The sequence below is a fragment of the Mobula birostris genome, chromosome 12 (genome assembly GCF_030028105.1).
Source record: "Mobula birostris isolate sMobBir1 chromosome 12, sMobBir1.hap1, whole genome shotgun sequence".
NCBI classification, from domain to species: domain Eukaryota; kingdom Metazoa; phylum Chordata; class Chondrichthyes; order Myliobatiformes; family Myliobatidae; genus Mobula; species Mobula birostris.
The window spans coordinates 24,662,944-24,677,758 of record NC_092381.1 but is presented as its reverse complement, the minus strand read 5'-3'; the positions used below and the strand labels follow the sequence as shown (position 1 = coordinate 24,677,758).

Below are 14,815 nucleotides of genomic sequence, written 5' to 3'. Positions count from 1 at the left end.
CAAGATGTATTCCAGATCAAGCTAAAGGAGAAACTGAACAGCAAATGCACTGCAAGTGCAGACTTCAACACAGGAAAGAAATGGGAGCACCTAAAGACTGCCATCTGAGATGCAGCTGTCAAGGTAGTTGGGTACTCCTCAAGAAGAAACGAGGGCTGGTTTGGTGAAAATGACGTTGAACTCTGGAACCTGCTCCAGAAGAAACGCTCCTCCCATCAAGTGTTGCTGTCTATGCCGGACGGCCAAGCGGCCAAAGCAGAATACAGTGCTACATGCAGCACTCTCTAAGCCAAACTGAGGCAGATGCAAGACAATTGGTAGACTGCCCTAGCAGAACGAATTCAGCACTATGCAGACACCGGCACCACTCGAGCCTTCTACGAATTGCTGCGTGCAGTGTATGATCCAACCCATCAGATTCAAGCCCCTCTACGCTCATCCGACGGCTCCAGCCTGTTGACCGACAAGGAAGCCATCATGAGACGATGGACCGAGCACTATGAGAGCCTTTTCGGGAGCATCCATTGAAATAATGCCCCAGCATGAGATCAGGTTTAAGCTTGATGGCCCACCAATTCTGGACAAAGTCGAAGCCACTAGTTCCAAGCTGAAATGCCATAAAGCCCCAGGCATTGATGGGATCCCAGTGGAAGTGTACAAAATGGGTGGAGACATGCCGTTCACACCATGTTGGCAGAAAGGTTCAGTCCCAAATGACCTATGCGACACTGTAATTGTCTCTCTGTACAAGAGAAAGGGAGAAATCGGATTGCTCAAGCTACAGAGGTGTTACCCTTCTGTCCGCCACCGGGAAGATCCTTGCCAGAATTCTCTTGGACAAAATCATCATTATCATTGCCGAAGGCAACGTCACAGGGAGCCAGTGTGGATTCAGGGTGAATGAGGCACACTCGACACGATCTCATCCTGTGCCAGATACAGCAGCGGTGTCATGGATTGTAAGCGACATTCATTGACCTGATCAAGGCCTTTGATACAGTCAGCTGTGATGGTCTCTGGAAGATTCTGTTGAAGCTCAGCTGTCCCCTGAAATTCCTCACCATCCTGCAGCCGCTCCATGAAGGTCAAAGCGGTCAGGTTAAACACAACAGCGACCTGCCTGACCCATTCCCCATCAGTACTGGCGTGAAACAAGGCTGTGTTTTGGCACCAACTCTCTCTGCCATCTTTTTCAGCATGATGGTACGGGAAGCGAAAGAGACCACCTTGGAGAGCATCTACATTCGACTCTGCACTGACGGAAATATCTTCAACCTCCGCTGCCTTCTCGCCGGAACAAAAACCATGCAACAGCCCAGTCTTGAGTTGCCCAGTCTTGACTTACCTCATGCAGACGACTGTGCTGTTCTCACGCACACAAGGGACGTGCTACAGGCTGCAGCCACTCAGTTTGCCAAGGCTGCAAGGGCTTTCGGGCAAACAGTCCGACTAAAGAAAACCATGATTCTCTGTCAGAAGCCCCCTCATGGTGTTTACAACCCACCTCGGGTAACCATTGCTGATCACCCCCTCACCCCGGTCGAGCAGTTCACCTACCTGGGCAGCATCATCCCCAGCAACGCTACAGCAATAAGGGACATTGACATCTGACTCACCAGAGCCAGCAGCATCTCTGGGTGCCTCCTGAAACATGCGTGGAAGATCCATCAGTTGCATCTGTCCACAAAAATCCAGGTGTTCAGGTCTGCCTTTGTCACAAGACTGCTATACATCTCTATCAGTTCAAGTACAGGTGCACATTCCTTTATCCGAAATTCTGAAATCCAAAAAGCTCCAAAAACCAAAGTCTTTTTTCGCCAACAGCTGACGTCACTCAGGTGTGACGTGGCAGCACTAGCAGAGGCCGCCATTCGTCAGTTGAGGCTCAGCGCTCGTACTGGTTACATGTGAATTTGCTGTTCGCTGATATTTTGTGTTCACTGTTGACTTTGTGTTTACTTTCATTGTGAAAATGTCAAAAAGAGCTGCAGATACCCCTATGGGTAACAATGAGAAAAAGAGAAGGAATCTTCTCTATCAAGAACACAGAAAGTGGAGTTATTGCAGAAGCTTGATCATGGTGTCTGTGAGGCGTCTTACTGAAGAAAATAGTGTCAGAACTACCACTGTATATGATTTAAGTAAACAGAAAGACAAGTTACTGAAGTTTTATAGTGACAGTGACAGTGACGAAAACCAATTTCCCCCAGGATCAATAAAGTATGACTATTTATTCCAATAAGTCATTTACCATGTGTTTGATTCGGTTCGTTTGAAGCTCTATATTTTTATGTTTTATTGAATGTTTTTGTTGGAAATAAAATTTCTTCCTGTCATTATTCCCTAAACAATACAATGTAACAATTATTTACATAGCATTTACATTGTGTTAGGTATTATAAGTAATATAGAGATGATTTAAAGTATACAGGAGGATGTGCATAGGTTTGGTGCACCGCTGGGTCTTAAAGTCCACCGCACTGAGCTAGGTTAAATAAGGGACTTGAGCACACGTGTTTCTTGGTATCGGGGGGGGGGGGGGGGGGTCTGAAATCCGAAAAATTCTGAATTCCAAAATGCAACTGGCGCCTAGAGATTTCGGATAAGGGATTGTGGACCTGTACTTCCGTCCTCACTGCCTCCGCTCCATCATGGGTATCAGCTGGCAGGATCATGTCTCCAACAACAAGATCCTGGAGAATGCTCAACTTCGAAGCATTGAAGCCACTTTGCTGCTCAGGTGGCTCTGCTAGTTGGGCCATGTGCTCCAGGTTACTGAAAGCAGTACTCAATGGAGAACTCTGTCAGGGCAAGAGAGAGTATTGAGGCCTCGCTCAAGAGGTACAAAGACCAACTTCAGCAGCAGCTCTGTCAGGGTAAATAGCGAGGTCAACGAGTGGCAGCAGCTGGCTTGTGACAGAGACCACTGGAGAATGCTGATCCATGGAGCAGTCAAGAACTTTGAAGAATCCAGAACAGCGACTGATAATAGAAGAGCAGATGCAGGAAGAATCCTTCTACGCAAGCGGCCACATCCCAGCGGTTCCCGTGTCCCGACTGCTCCAGAGTCTGCAGATCCAAATTGGCCTCAACAGTCATGCCGTTGCTTCAGAGGACTCTTCTTCCTTCCTGATCTTCACGAGCAAAGGACCAACTATCATTGTATGTGGACACTGCTCATCGAGCTGGGAAATGTGCTGTTTCATAACAATAAATTCTTGTGCCAAGAAATAGGTCAATTTTAAACAGGCATGGGTGGATGAACTGGGTATAGAACTGACAGAGGAGGTCTGGGATGATTGCTTAAAGAGTATACATGATTGTTCGGTCAATGTCAGACACAGACTTATACAGTTTAAAGCACTACATAGACTCCATTATTCCAAAGAAAAGTTGCACAGTTTCTACCCTGATGTTTCTCCAGTTTGTAATAGATGTAAATCTGTGAACAGTAACTTGTCACATTCATTCTGGTCATGTTGTAAGCTTTATGCATACTGGAAAAGTATTTTTCACTGTTTCTCTGAGGCTTTTGGGAAGCGGTGGGAACCAGATCCGCTCATAGCCATCCTTTGGAGCAAGAAGCTCCCTATCTTCAGCCAGTATGTATGAAAAAGTGGCTGTATTGTTTGGCATGGTGATTGCTAAGAAGTTAATCCTGCAAATGTGGAAAATGGACTCCGACCCTACGTACGATCTGTGGCCGAGAGAACTGGCAAATACTTTACATTTGGAGACTGAGACTATGTAATGAGGACGGAGGGGACATCTTTGAAAGAATATGGGGCCCTGTATTCGACTTTCTTATGGGGTGAGGACTGAGGTTTTTTGTGCAGTGCACCTCTGCTGTGTATGTTTTACTTTTGCCTTTATATTTTTCTCCAATGTGCTGCTCAATATTTAATTTGATTTTGTTATGGCTGTGATTTTTGTGGATGTGCTGGGTTTTTTTTGGTTCTTTTGTAATAAATAAATAAAAATTAATTTAAAAAAAAGAAATAGGTCAATTTAGGTAACTAATTAAATGTCCTTTTTTTTTTGATAAAAAAGAAACTACTCTTGGATTTTAGCCAGTGTTTCAAGGAAGGAAGGGAGTGAACATCTGGCACATATCGATGACCTATCACAGTCTTTGGATGTCCCAAGGAGTTTTGTTGCTAGTTTCATAGCTCTGTTTCATTCAGGCTTACATTTTGCTTGGCCACTGCTCTTCCTCAAGACCCTTTTGCAAAGTGTGCACCCCACACACTTCAGCACTCCCTCATAACTGCACTAACCTGCCATCTCAGGTTGCGTACTTCAAATGAGGGGCAAGTTAATGGACACAGAACAATGGCTGGCTCTTTCATAATTACTCATCTGGAACTTCCCACCCACTCTTGATTCCTTTGTTTTCTTTATTTTGATTCAGAGAATCTACCATTTGAATCACTGGTGCACAAAAAGAAATAAAAACAGAAAATACTGGAAACATTTAACAGGTCAGTCAGCATATGTAAAAAGAGAAACGGTTCAGGTCAAACGTGTGTCGTCGGATCTGAAAGATTAACTGATTTTCTTTCCACAGATACTGTCCAGCTGCTGTTTTTCCAGCTATTCCTGTTTTGTTTCAGACTTTCAATTTCTACAGTTCTTTTTACAAAAGAAAGCAATAAATTCTTCAGTGTGAAAGCTGGAATTTGAGAAGCAGGAAGCCAGTGTTCAATGCAGGTCCTTTAAAACATTAAGTTACTTTAACTAATTAGTGATCATTTGTGTATAACATAGTAATTGGTTAATCGAAGAGGTGATGAAAGTGGGAATCCATATTCAAATAAAATAATTTTTAAAAACCTAGAATTTCAAGAGAAATTCTGCAGATGCTATAAATCCAAGTAATACACAAAAATGCTGGAGGAACTCAGCAGACCAGGCAGCATCTAGGAAAAGATTGCAGTCAATGTTTTGAGCTGAGACCCTTCATTAAGACTGGAAAAAGATGAAAAATCGCATTAAGGAGGCGGGGGTGCAGAGGAAGAAACACAAGGTGATAGGTGAAACTGGGAGAGGGGGAATGGTGAAGTAAAGAGCTGGAAGTCGATTGGTGAAAGAGATACCGGGCTGGAGAAGGGGGAATCTGATAGGAGAGGAGAGAAGGCCATGGAAGAAAGAGAAGGGGGAAGAGCAACAGAGGGAGGTAATAGGCAGTTAAGAAGGTGAGAGAGGAAAGCAGGAATGGGAATGGTGAAGGGGAAGAGGGAAAATTACTGGAAGTTCGAGAAATCAGTGTTCATGCCATCAGGTTGGAGGCTACCCAGACGGAATATAAGCTGTTGCTCCTCCACCCTGAGTGTGGCCTCATCGCGACAGTAGAGGAGGCCATGGATTGACATGTCGGAATGGGAAGTGGAATTTAAATGGGTGGTCACAGGAGGATCCCTCTTTTTCTTGCAGATAGAGCATAGATGCTTGGCGAAGCAGTCTCCCAGTCTACATCTGGTCTCTACAGGAGACCACACCGGGAGCACTGGATACAGATGATGACCCTAACAAACTCACAGGTGAAGTGTCCCCTCACCTGGAAGGACTGTTTGGGGCCCTGGATGGTAGTGAGGGAGGAGGTGCAGAGGCAGGTGTAGCACTTGTTCCACTTGCAAGGATAAGTGCCAGGAGGGAAATTAGTGGGGAGGGACAAATGGACAAGGGAGCCATGGAGCGAGTGATCCCTGCGGAAGGCAGAAAGTGGAGGAGAGAGAAAGATGTTCTTGGTGGTGGGATCCCATTGGAGATGTTAGAAGTTACGGAGAATTTTGTGCTGGATGCGGAGGTTGGTGGGGTGGTAGGTGAGGGCAGACATGCAGGAAATGGAAGAGATGCAGTTGAGGGCAGCATTGATGACGGAGGAAGGGAACCCCTTTTCTTTGAAGAAGGAGGACATCTCCTTAGTTCTGGAATGAAAAGCCTCATCCTGAGAGCAGATGTGGTGGAGACGGAGGAATTGAGAGAAGGGGATGGCATTTGTTTACAGGTAACAGGGTGGGACGAGGAATAGTCCAGGTAGCTGTGAGAGTCAGTGGGTTTATAATAGACATCAGTAGATGAGCTGTCTCCATAGATAGAGAGAGAGAGATCGAGAAAGGGGAGGGAGGTATCGGAAATGGACCAGGTAAGTTTGAGGGCAGAATGGAAGTTGAAGGCAAAGTTGATGGAAGTCAACGAGCTCTGTATGGAGCTGTCGATGTAGCATAGGAAAATGCAGTTGTCGATGTAGCATAGGAAAAATTGGGAAGTGATACCAGTGTAGGCTTGGAACATAGACTGTTCCATGTAGCTGACAAACGGGCAGGCATAGCCGGGACCTATGCAAGTGTCCATGACTACACCTTTTCTTTGAAGGAAGTGGGAGGAACCCAAGAAGAAATTATTGAGAGTGAGGACAAGTTCCGCCATTTGGTGGAGAGTGGTGGTGGAGGGAAACTGGTTGGGTCTGGTGTCCAGAAAGAAATGGAGAGCTTTGAGGCTTTCCTGGTGGGCGATGGAGGTGTATAGGGACTGGGCATCCATGGTGAAAGTAAGATGCTCAGGGCCAGGGAACTTGAAATCATTGAAAAGATCAAGAGCGTGTGAAGTGTCACGGATGTAGGTGGGAACGGACTGAACCGGGGGGATAAGTTCGGTGGGGCAAACAAGCAGAAACAATGGGTCTCCCTGGACAGGTAGGTTTGTGGATCTTGAGCAGGAGGTAGAAACTGGAGGTGCTGGGTGAGGGAACTATGAGGTTGTCCTCCAGCATTTTGTGTGTGTTACCTAATTATAGTGTTGGTTTAACCATTAAGGCATATTGTTCATAGTTATTGATAGGACACTTAACGTTTGGAAATTATTATTGAGACAGATAAAAACTCTAGGAACTACACACAAGAGATTCTGCAGATGCTGGAAATCCAGAGCAACAAACACAATGCTGAAGGACATAAACAGTTCCTGATGTAGGGTCTCAGTTCGAAACGTTGACAGTTTATGCCTGTCCTAAGGTGCTGCCTGACCTGCTGAGATCCTCCAGAATTTTTTTATTTGTTGCTCCAAGAGCTAAAATTCTTTTATTAATAATAATAAAATTATAATAAATCTAATAATTCCTCAGGAGTTTCCAGAGATTTGGCATGACATCTAAAACTTTGACAAACTTCTGCAGATGAGTTGTGTAGAGTATATTGACTGGCTGCACCACGGCCTCATGTGGAAACACCAATGCCTTTGAGTGGAAAACCCTGCAAAAGGTAGTGGATTTGACCCAGTACATCACAGGTAAAGCCCTCCCAACCGTTGAGCACATTGAGCTGTCATAGGAAATCAGCATTCATCATCCAGGCTATGCTCTTTTCTTGCTGCTGCCATCAGGTAGAAGGTACAAGAGCCTCAGGGCTTGCACCACCAGGTCCAAGAACAGTTACTTCCTCTCAACCATCAGGCTCTTGAACAAAAGGGATAACTGCACTCATTGCACCATCATTGAAATATTCCCACAACCAAGGATCTCACTTTTCAGGACTCTTTATCATCTCATTATCTCTTGTTCTCAATATTTATTGCTATTTATTTATATTTGCATTTGCACAGTTTGTTGTCTTCTGCACTCAAGTTGATCTTTCATTGATCCTGTTACAGTTACAAATCTATAGATTTGCTGAGTATGCCCACAAGAAAATGAATTGTAGAGTTGTATATGGTGACATGTGTAAACTTTGATAATAAAATTTACTTTGAACTTTGATACTGGGAGTCACTTACTTAAATGAGATGGGGTAATTTGAAAGGAGATATCAGGGCAACGTTTTTTTTTAAACAGAGGAGTGCTTGCTGCCTGGATTGTGCCACTAGGAGTGGTGATGGAAGTAAATACAGTAAGAGGCATTTAAGAGATTCTAGGTACATGAATGAGCCAAGAATGGAGCAATGTGGACATTGCGCAGGCAGAAGAGATAAGTTTAGTTAGTTGTTTAATAGTTTAATTAGTTTGGTACATCACGCAGTCAGGCTACCGTCAGGCAGGAGACTACGCTACATAAAAACAAGAATGGTCAGGATGAGAAACAGCTTCCTCACTCAAGCCATCAGGTTTTTGAACTCTCTGCCATATCATTTTCAAAGTATCACTAGTTGCTTTGCTCTGTGCCTTACAATATGTAATGTTAATGCATATTAGTTCGTTATTTTGTGTGATTCATCTTTAAATTTTACCTTATCTTCATAAGTTATCGTGAATTATGTGCTTTACACCCTGGTTCAGAGAAACTTCTCATTTCTATATACATTATATGGTTATATACATTATATACATGTATATAGTTAAATGATGATTAACTTGACTTGCCAACATCACGGGCTGAAGGACCTATTCCTATTCTGGACCGTTCTATGTTCTAAAGCAAGTTATGTACCTCAGATTATACCTGCGTAATTCTACAGTTAAATTGCTGTGTGGGAGCACGTCTGAATTCCCCTGCATGCTCAGCATGTCAACTGAAAATCCCAATGTTTGTTCCAATTTACTGTAATTCCAAAAAATTTGCTTCTAGACATTTTATATTTTTGACTACGTAGTTTCCCGGAGATGTTTCTAAAGCTGTCTGCCTTCCTGCAGAGAGTTTGTATGTTTTTTTTTGTTGGGGTCGTGGCACTATCTAACATTTCAAAATCCTGAGATCACAGGACTGCACGCATAAACATCTTTAAGGAGGTCATGTCAGAGGTTCAGAAAAAGGCCTTGAGCTTTCAGTGGAACCCATTCAAACCAGTAAAATTGCCCATTCCTGCTTCTTGCACTGTTCTTTATTGCTGTGTAAACTTTAATATCTCCAATGAGTCGAGGCCAGAATTTTTAATGTACCAGGTCTCCCACCCTCTCCACTTTGCTCTCCACCTCCCCCCACCTCACTCCCCACTTCCCCCAACAACCTCTTAATTTACTGGAGTTTTTAATTGTGGTGGATTTCTGTCGTCTGGAGTGTTTAAACTATTGTAGAAAGTAGAGGTTGTTTCTGCATACATACTGACTGAGCTATAAATTGAGCAGAACGATCTGTTGGAAGCCTCTCATCTGAAGGTTCCTCCCTCTTTTCTTAATGAACATAGTTTTGGAAACAATAATATTTCTTCTCATGCAGAAAGGAAAGTAATCAAACAGCGGCAGATGTCAGAGCCACAGAATCAAACACACACTGGAAAGGCAGGTTTAAGTGAATCTGCAAAAGGTGTGGCAAATTAATATAAGCAACACACATAAAAGTTGCTGGTGAACGCAGCAGGCCAGGCAGCATCTCTAGGAAGAGGTGCAGTCGACGTTTCAGGCCGAGACCCTTCGTCCTGACGTAAACATCGACTGTACCTCTCCTAGAGATGCTGCCTGGCCTGCTGCGTTCACCAGCAACTTTTATGTGTGTTGCTTGAATTTCCAGCATCTGCAGAATTCCTGTAGTTGGCAAATTAATATTGTTGGATAGGGAGTGGAACTATTAATGGAAGAACCATCTGTTATTTGACTGCCTGAAATAAAAGGAGACACTCGCAATATGCAAACTCATGAACCAAGCAAAGGAGTTCGCCACTCCACCACTGAACTTAATCACTCAAATCTGATCTGTCTCTCTAACTTTGTGTTAGTTTCTCCTCTGCACATTCCATGCCACTGCTTGGGTCTATGTTTAAATTTCTCCCACCTTTTTACAGCGAAGCTTGGATGATTGTAAGCTGTTAAGTACTGTATTTGCTGGTATCTTTGTATATGAAGCCTTTGCCTGGCTCTTGGTTGCTGTTAGTGTTAACTGGATGGCTCCTTGTCTCTGAATCAGAAGAGTGTATCATCACGTTTTACTCCCAAGGTCAAGCCTGACATCTCACAGCAGTACTGTTGGAGATGATGTCTTTCAGACAAATAAGTTACAGGCTCCATTATCCCTCTTAGGGGGACCTTCTGAGGCGCCATTTTGAAAAAGAGCAAAAATGCGTATCAACATCAACTTACAAACGAGAGAGTTAATTGCTCAGGGTTTACAGATGCTATAAGCACTGCGTAACATCAACTCTAATCAAACCCCTGACCAGAGAGATTCTGGACTCCAAGGTTCACAGAAACATTATGGGTCACTGATGGAGTGGTGCACAGTGAGTAGTGTTCTAGCCCATTAGTCAAGGCCTTAGCTGATTATTTCAGAATCAGGTTTATAATCACTGACATATGGTGTGAAATTTGTTGTTTTGCTGTAGCTGTACAGTGTAGTACATCTAATACAATATAACTTGCAATAATATATATTAAAAAAGCGTGGAGTGGAAGAAGCAAATCTTAAAATATTAAGTGTGTGTCTTTGTGCTCTGTAACTCTTCCCTGATGTGGTAATGATAACAGGGCATTCATTCATAAACAAATCATTTTCCTTCAGAACGAGACCACTGAAGTTTATATATGAGGAAAATGGTCAAAAGAATTATTAACATCTGTATATTATGTAGCTGGACCACAAGACTTGCAGGGCGTTACACAATTAATCACATTCTTTTGCAAATGCAATAGCATGTAGGAAGCTCCCACATATAGCAGTAAGTTAATGACCAGATAATCCGTTTCAGAGTAATCTAAAAGATAAAAGAAGTAATCAGCTAGAGGATCAATCCTGGGCCCAACGTATTGATGCAATTACAAAGAATGAACAGCGTTTATATTTCAACAGGAGTTTGAGGAGAATTGGATTGTAAACAAAATCACTCGCAAATTTCTACAGACGTACCGTGGAGAACCTTCTAACTGGTGCATCACTGTCTGGTCTGGAGGGCCCGCTACACAGGATTGGAAAAAGCTGCAAGAAATTGTAAACTCTGCCAGCTCCATGATGGGCACAAGTCTCCCCAGCATCGAGAACACTTTCAAAAGAGAATTCCTCAAAAAGGTGGCATCCATCATTAAGGACCTCCTTCACCCAGGCATGCCTTCTTCTCGTTGCTACCAACAAGGAGGTGGTACAGGAGCCTGAAGTCACACAATCTTTCAAAAACAGTTTCTTCCCCTCTGCCACCAGATTTCCGAATGGACAGTGAACCTATAAACACTACCTCAGTATTTTACCCTCTCTTTTTGCACTACTTATTTCATTTAACTTTATTTTTTATATTTACTTCTTATTGTAATTTATAATTTTTATAGCAATGGACTGCTGCTGCAGAACAACAAATTTCACAACAACTGCCAGTGATGTTAAACCTGATTCTAATTCTGTTTCTAACACACACAAAATGCTTTTGGAACTCAGTTCAGGCAGCAGCTGCGGAAAGGAATACAGAGTCGACATTTTGGTATGAGACCCTTCATCAGAATTCCTTTCAGTCACATTAATTGAAGGCTAAGTATTGATTACTGCACCTATAAACTCTGACAAGTATATTTGTTTTTGAATGCACACCCTTTACCAGTCTAATCTGTGCCAAACTATTATCTGCCTAGTCCCATTGGGCTGCATCCGGACTATACCCCTGCATACCCACCCCCCATCCATGTACCTATCCAAATTTCTCTTAAATGTTGAAATAGAAACTGCATCCAAACTTCTGCTAGCAGCTCGTTCCACACGCACAATACTCTTGGAATCAGAATCAGGTTTATTATCACCTGCAAGTGACGTGAAATTTGTTAATTTAGCAGCAGCAGTTCAATGCAACACATGATCTAGAAAAGGAAGAAAAAAATAATAATCTATCAATTACAGTATATGTATATTGAATAGATTAAAAATCATGCAAAAACAGAAATAATATATATTTAAAAAGTGAGATAGTGTTCACAAGTGCAGTGTCTATTTAGGAATCGGATGGCAGAGGGGAAGAAGCTGTTCCTGAATCGCTGAGTGTGTGCCTTCAGGCTTCTGTACCTCCTTCCTGATGGTAACAGTGAGAAAAGGGCATGCCCTGGGTGCTGGAAGTCCTTAATAGTGGACGCTGCCTTTCTGAGACACTGCTCCCTGAAGATGTCCTGGGTAATCAAGATGGAGCTGACTAAATTTACAACCCTCTGCAGCTTCTTTCGGTCCTGTGCAGTCGGTCCCCCATACCAGACAGTGATACAGCCTGTCCGAATGCTCTTCACAGTACGTCTATAGAAGTTCCCCCTCAGGTTCCCCTTAAACATTTCACATTTCATCCCTAACCTGTGACCTCTAGTTCTAGTCTCACCCAACCTCTGTGGAAAAGCCTGCTTTCATTTACCCTATCTTTACCCTTCTCAATTCTGTGTGTCTCTATCAAATCTCCCCTCATTCTCCTATGCTCTGGAGCAGTGTTTCTTAACCTGGGGACTCCGGACCCCTCGGTCAATGGTAGGGGTCCATAGTATAGAAAAGGTTGGCTACCCCTTCTCTAGGGAATGAAGCCCCTAACCTATTCAATCTTCCTCTATAACACAGGGACTCAGGTCCTGGCAACATGCTACAAATACCTGGGATACGAATTGACAATAAACTGGACTGGTCAAAGAACACTGAGGCTGTCTACAAGAAGGGCCAGAGCCGTCTCTATTTCCTGAGGAGACTGAGGTCCTTTAACATCTGCTGAACAATGCTGAGGATGTTCTTCGAGCCTGTGGTGGCCAGTGCTATCATGTTTGCTGTTGTGTGCTGGGGCAGCAGGCTGAGGGTGGCAGACACCAACAGAATCAACAAACTCATTCGTAAGGCCAGTGATGTTGTGGGGATGGAACTGGACTCTCTGACGGTGGTGTCTGAAAAGAGGATGCTGTCCAAGTTGCATGCCATCTTGGACAATGTCTCCCACCCACTACATAATGTACTGGGTGGGCACAGGAGTACATTCAGCCAGAGACTCATTCCACCGAGATGCAGCACTGAGCGTCATAGGAAGTCATTCCTGCCTGTGGCCATCAAACTTTACTACTCCTCCCTTGGAGGGTCAGACACTCTGAGCCAATAGGCTGGTCCTGGATTTATTTCATAATTTACTGGCATAATTTACAGATTACTATTTAGCTAGTTATGGTTCTATTACTATTTATTATTTATGGAGCAACTGTAACGAAAACCAATTTCCCCCGGGATTAATAAAGTATGACTATGACTATGTAAATTTTGTCTGCACTCTTTCAATCTTATTGATATCTTTCCTGTAGTTAGGTGACCAGAACTCCACATAATGCTCCAAATTAGGCCTCACCAAAATGTTCTGCAACTTCACCATAATATCCCAACTCGTGTGCTCAGTACTTTGATTTTTGAAGGCCATTGTGCAAAAGCTCTCTTTATGACCCTGAGTTCCCAGATGCCTCTGTCCTGTCAGAGCCCTCAGTGCCCTGCCATTTACTGTGCAAGTCCTAATCTAGTTTTACCTCCCAAAGTGCAATACGTCTCACTTGTCTGCGTTAAGTTCCTGATGAAGGGTCTCGACCTGAAATGTTGACTGTTTATTCATTTCCATAGTTGCTGCCTAACTTGCTGAGTTCCTCCAGCATTCTGTATGCGTTGCTCTGGATTTCCAGTACCTGCAGAATCTCTGCCGTTTTTCACCCTATTTTTCCAGCTCTTTAGATCCTGCTGCAAGCTTTGATGGCCTTTCACATTGTCCACTATGCCCCCCGATCTTGGTGTTATTCGCGGACTTGCTGATTCCGTTTACTATTTTATCATCCAGATCATTGATCTAGATGACGCACAACAACGGACCCAGCACCGCTCTCTGCATCACTCCACTAGTCAAGGGCGTCCAGTCAGGGAGGCAACCACCTACTACCTCTCTCTGGCTTCTCCCATGAAGCTAATGAAACACTCCAGTTCCATCGGCTGCGCAAGTCTGGGGAAGACGATCTCTGGCCCCGCCAAATGTGTGAGTTGAGGCATGAGCCCACCCCAAAACCCCATTTGTGTGGATGCTCGTGTTCGTTACCCTGTTACAAGTAAGTGCCACAAAATATCGGACAGTGCACCACATACAACTAAAAGATTTAGCTTTGTAATTCTTAATTTGACTAAAGGGTTAGTAAAGAAAGAACAAAAAAAGAAAAGGGCCCATTTTAATGATACAGTCTAATGTACACAAGTTGGAGCTCACGGTTTCCCCTTTACCGATCCTCCTTCAATTTCACTTTGGGCTTCATCGAATCATGGCCCCACTCCGGGTTGCATACTACGACCTCTTCTCTCTGGTATCTTCTCTCTTCATCTCCTTCACAAAAGCCGCAAGTCCAACCTTAGTGTCCCTCACCAGTGAAACCTCTCCTTAATCCAGCTGTCCTAATTGGATGGCACACAATCCTCCTATCCCTTATCTTCAGTAGTAACCCAAACAAGCAGCTTGCACAGAACAGCATAACAGTGCAAAAATATGAACCAGGGCATTACACTAATGTCTAAACCACCTTACTACTTCATGCTGAATGCCAAGCGACCGAACCTTCTTGACCAAGCTCCTTGTCAAAAGCCTTGCTAAAGTCCATGTAGGCAATAACTACTGCCTTGCTTTCAGCAACTTTCCTGGAAAAACTGTATAAGTTGGGTTAGAGACGACCTACCATGAACAAAGCCACGTTGACTATCCCTAATCAGTTCCTGTCTATCCAAATACTTACATATCCGACCCTTCAGAATGCATTCCAGTAACTTTCCCACGACTGATGTTGGGCTGATGCAGGTCATTGTGGGAAGGGATCATCTTGTCACATGGCTGATACTGTAATTGTTTCCCTTCTTGTGTTTCCATTTCGTGGCTGCACATGCTCCAACTTGTACCGAGAGTTATTTAAGAACACTGTGTATTTCCCTTTTGAGTGAGTACAATAGCA

General features: G+C 43.6%; 1 protein-coding gene and 2 long non-coding RNA genes across 3 annotated transcripts in view; 2 read left to right on the top strand and 1 right to left on the bottom strand.

Moving 5' to 3' along the window:
• The window catches only part of LOC140205802 (uncharacterized), a 31,515-nt gene extending 18,433 nt beyond the window's left edge, over nucleotides 1-13,082 (top strand). Inside the window, exon 3 of the long non-coding RNA XR_011887974.1 lies at nucleotides 12,432-13,082. This is a non-coding gene — a long non-coding RNA (uncharacterized lncRNA). The remainder of the gene's footprint in view (nucleotides 1-12,431) is intronic.
• Nucleotides 1-14,731, bottom strand: part of LOC140205801 (uncharacterized) — a 37,208-nt gene extending 22,477 nt beyond the window's left edge. Inside the window, exon 1 of the long non-coding RNA XR_011887973.1 lies at nucleotides 14,603-14,731. This is a non-coding gene — a long non-coding RNA (uncharacterized lncRNA). The remainder of the gene's footprint in view (nucleotides 1-14,602) is intronic.
• The window catches only part of alg14 (ALG14 UDP-N-acetylglucosaminyltransferase subunit), a 120,986-nt gene that overhangs the window by 78,143 nt on the left and 28,028 nt on the right, over nucleotides 1-14,815 (top strand). The window lies entirely within an intron of this gene.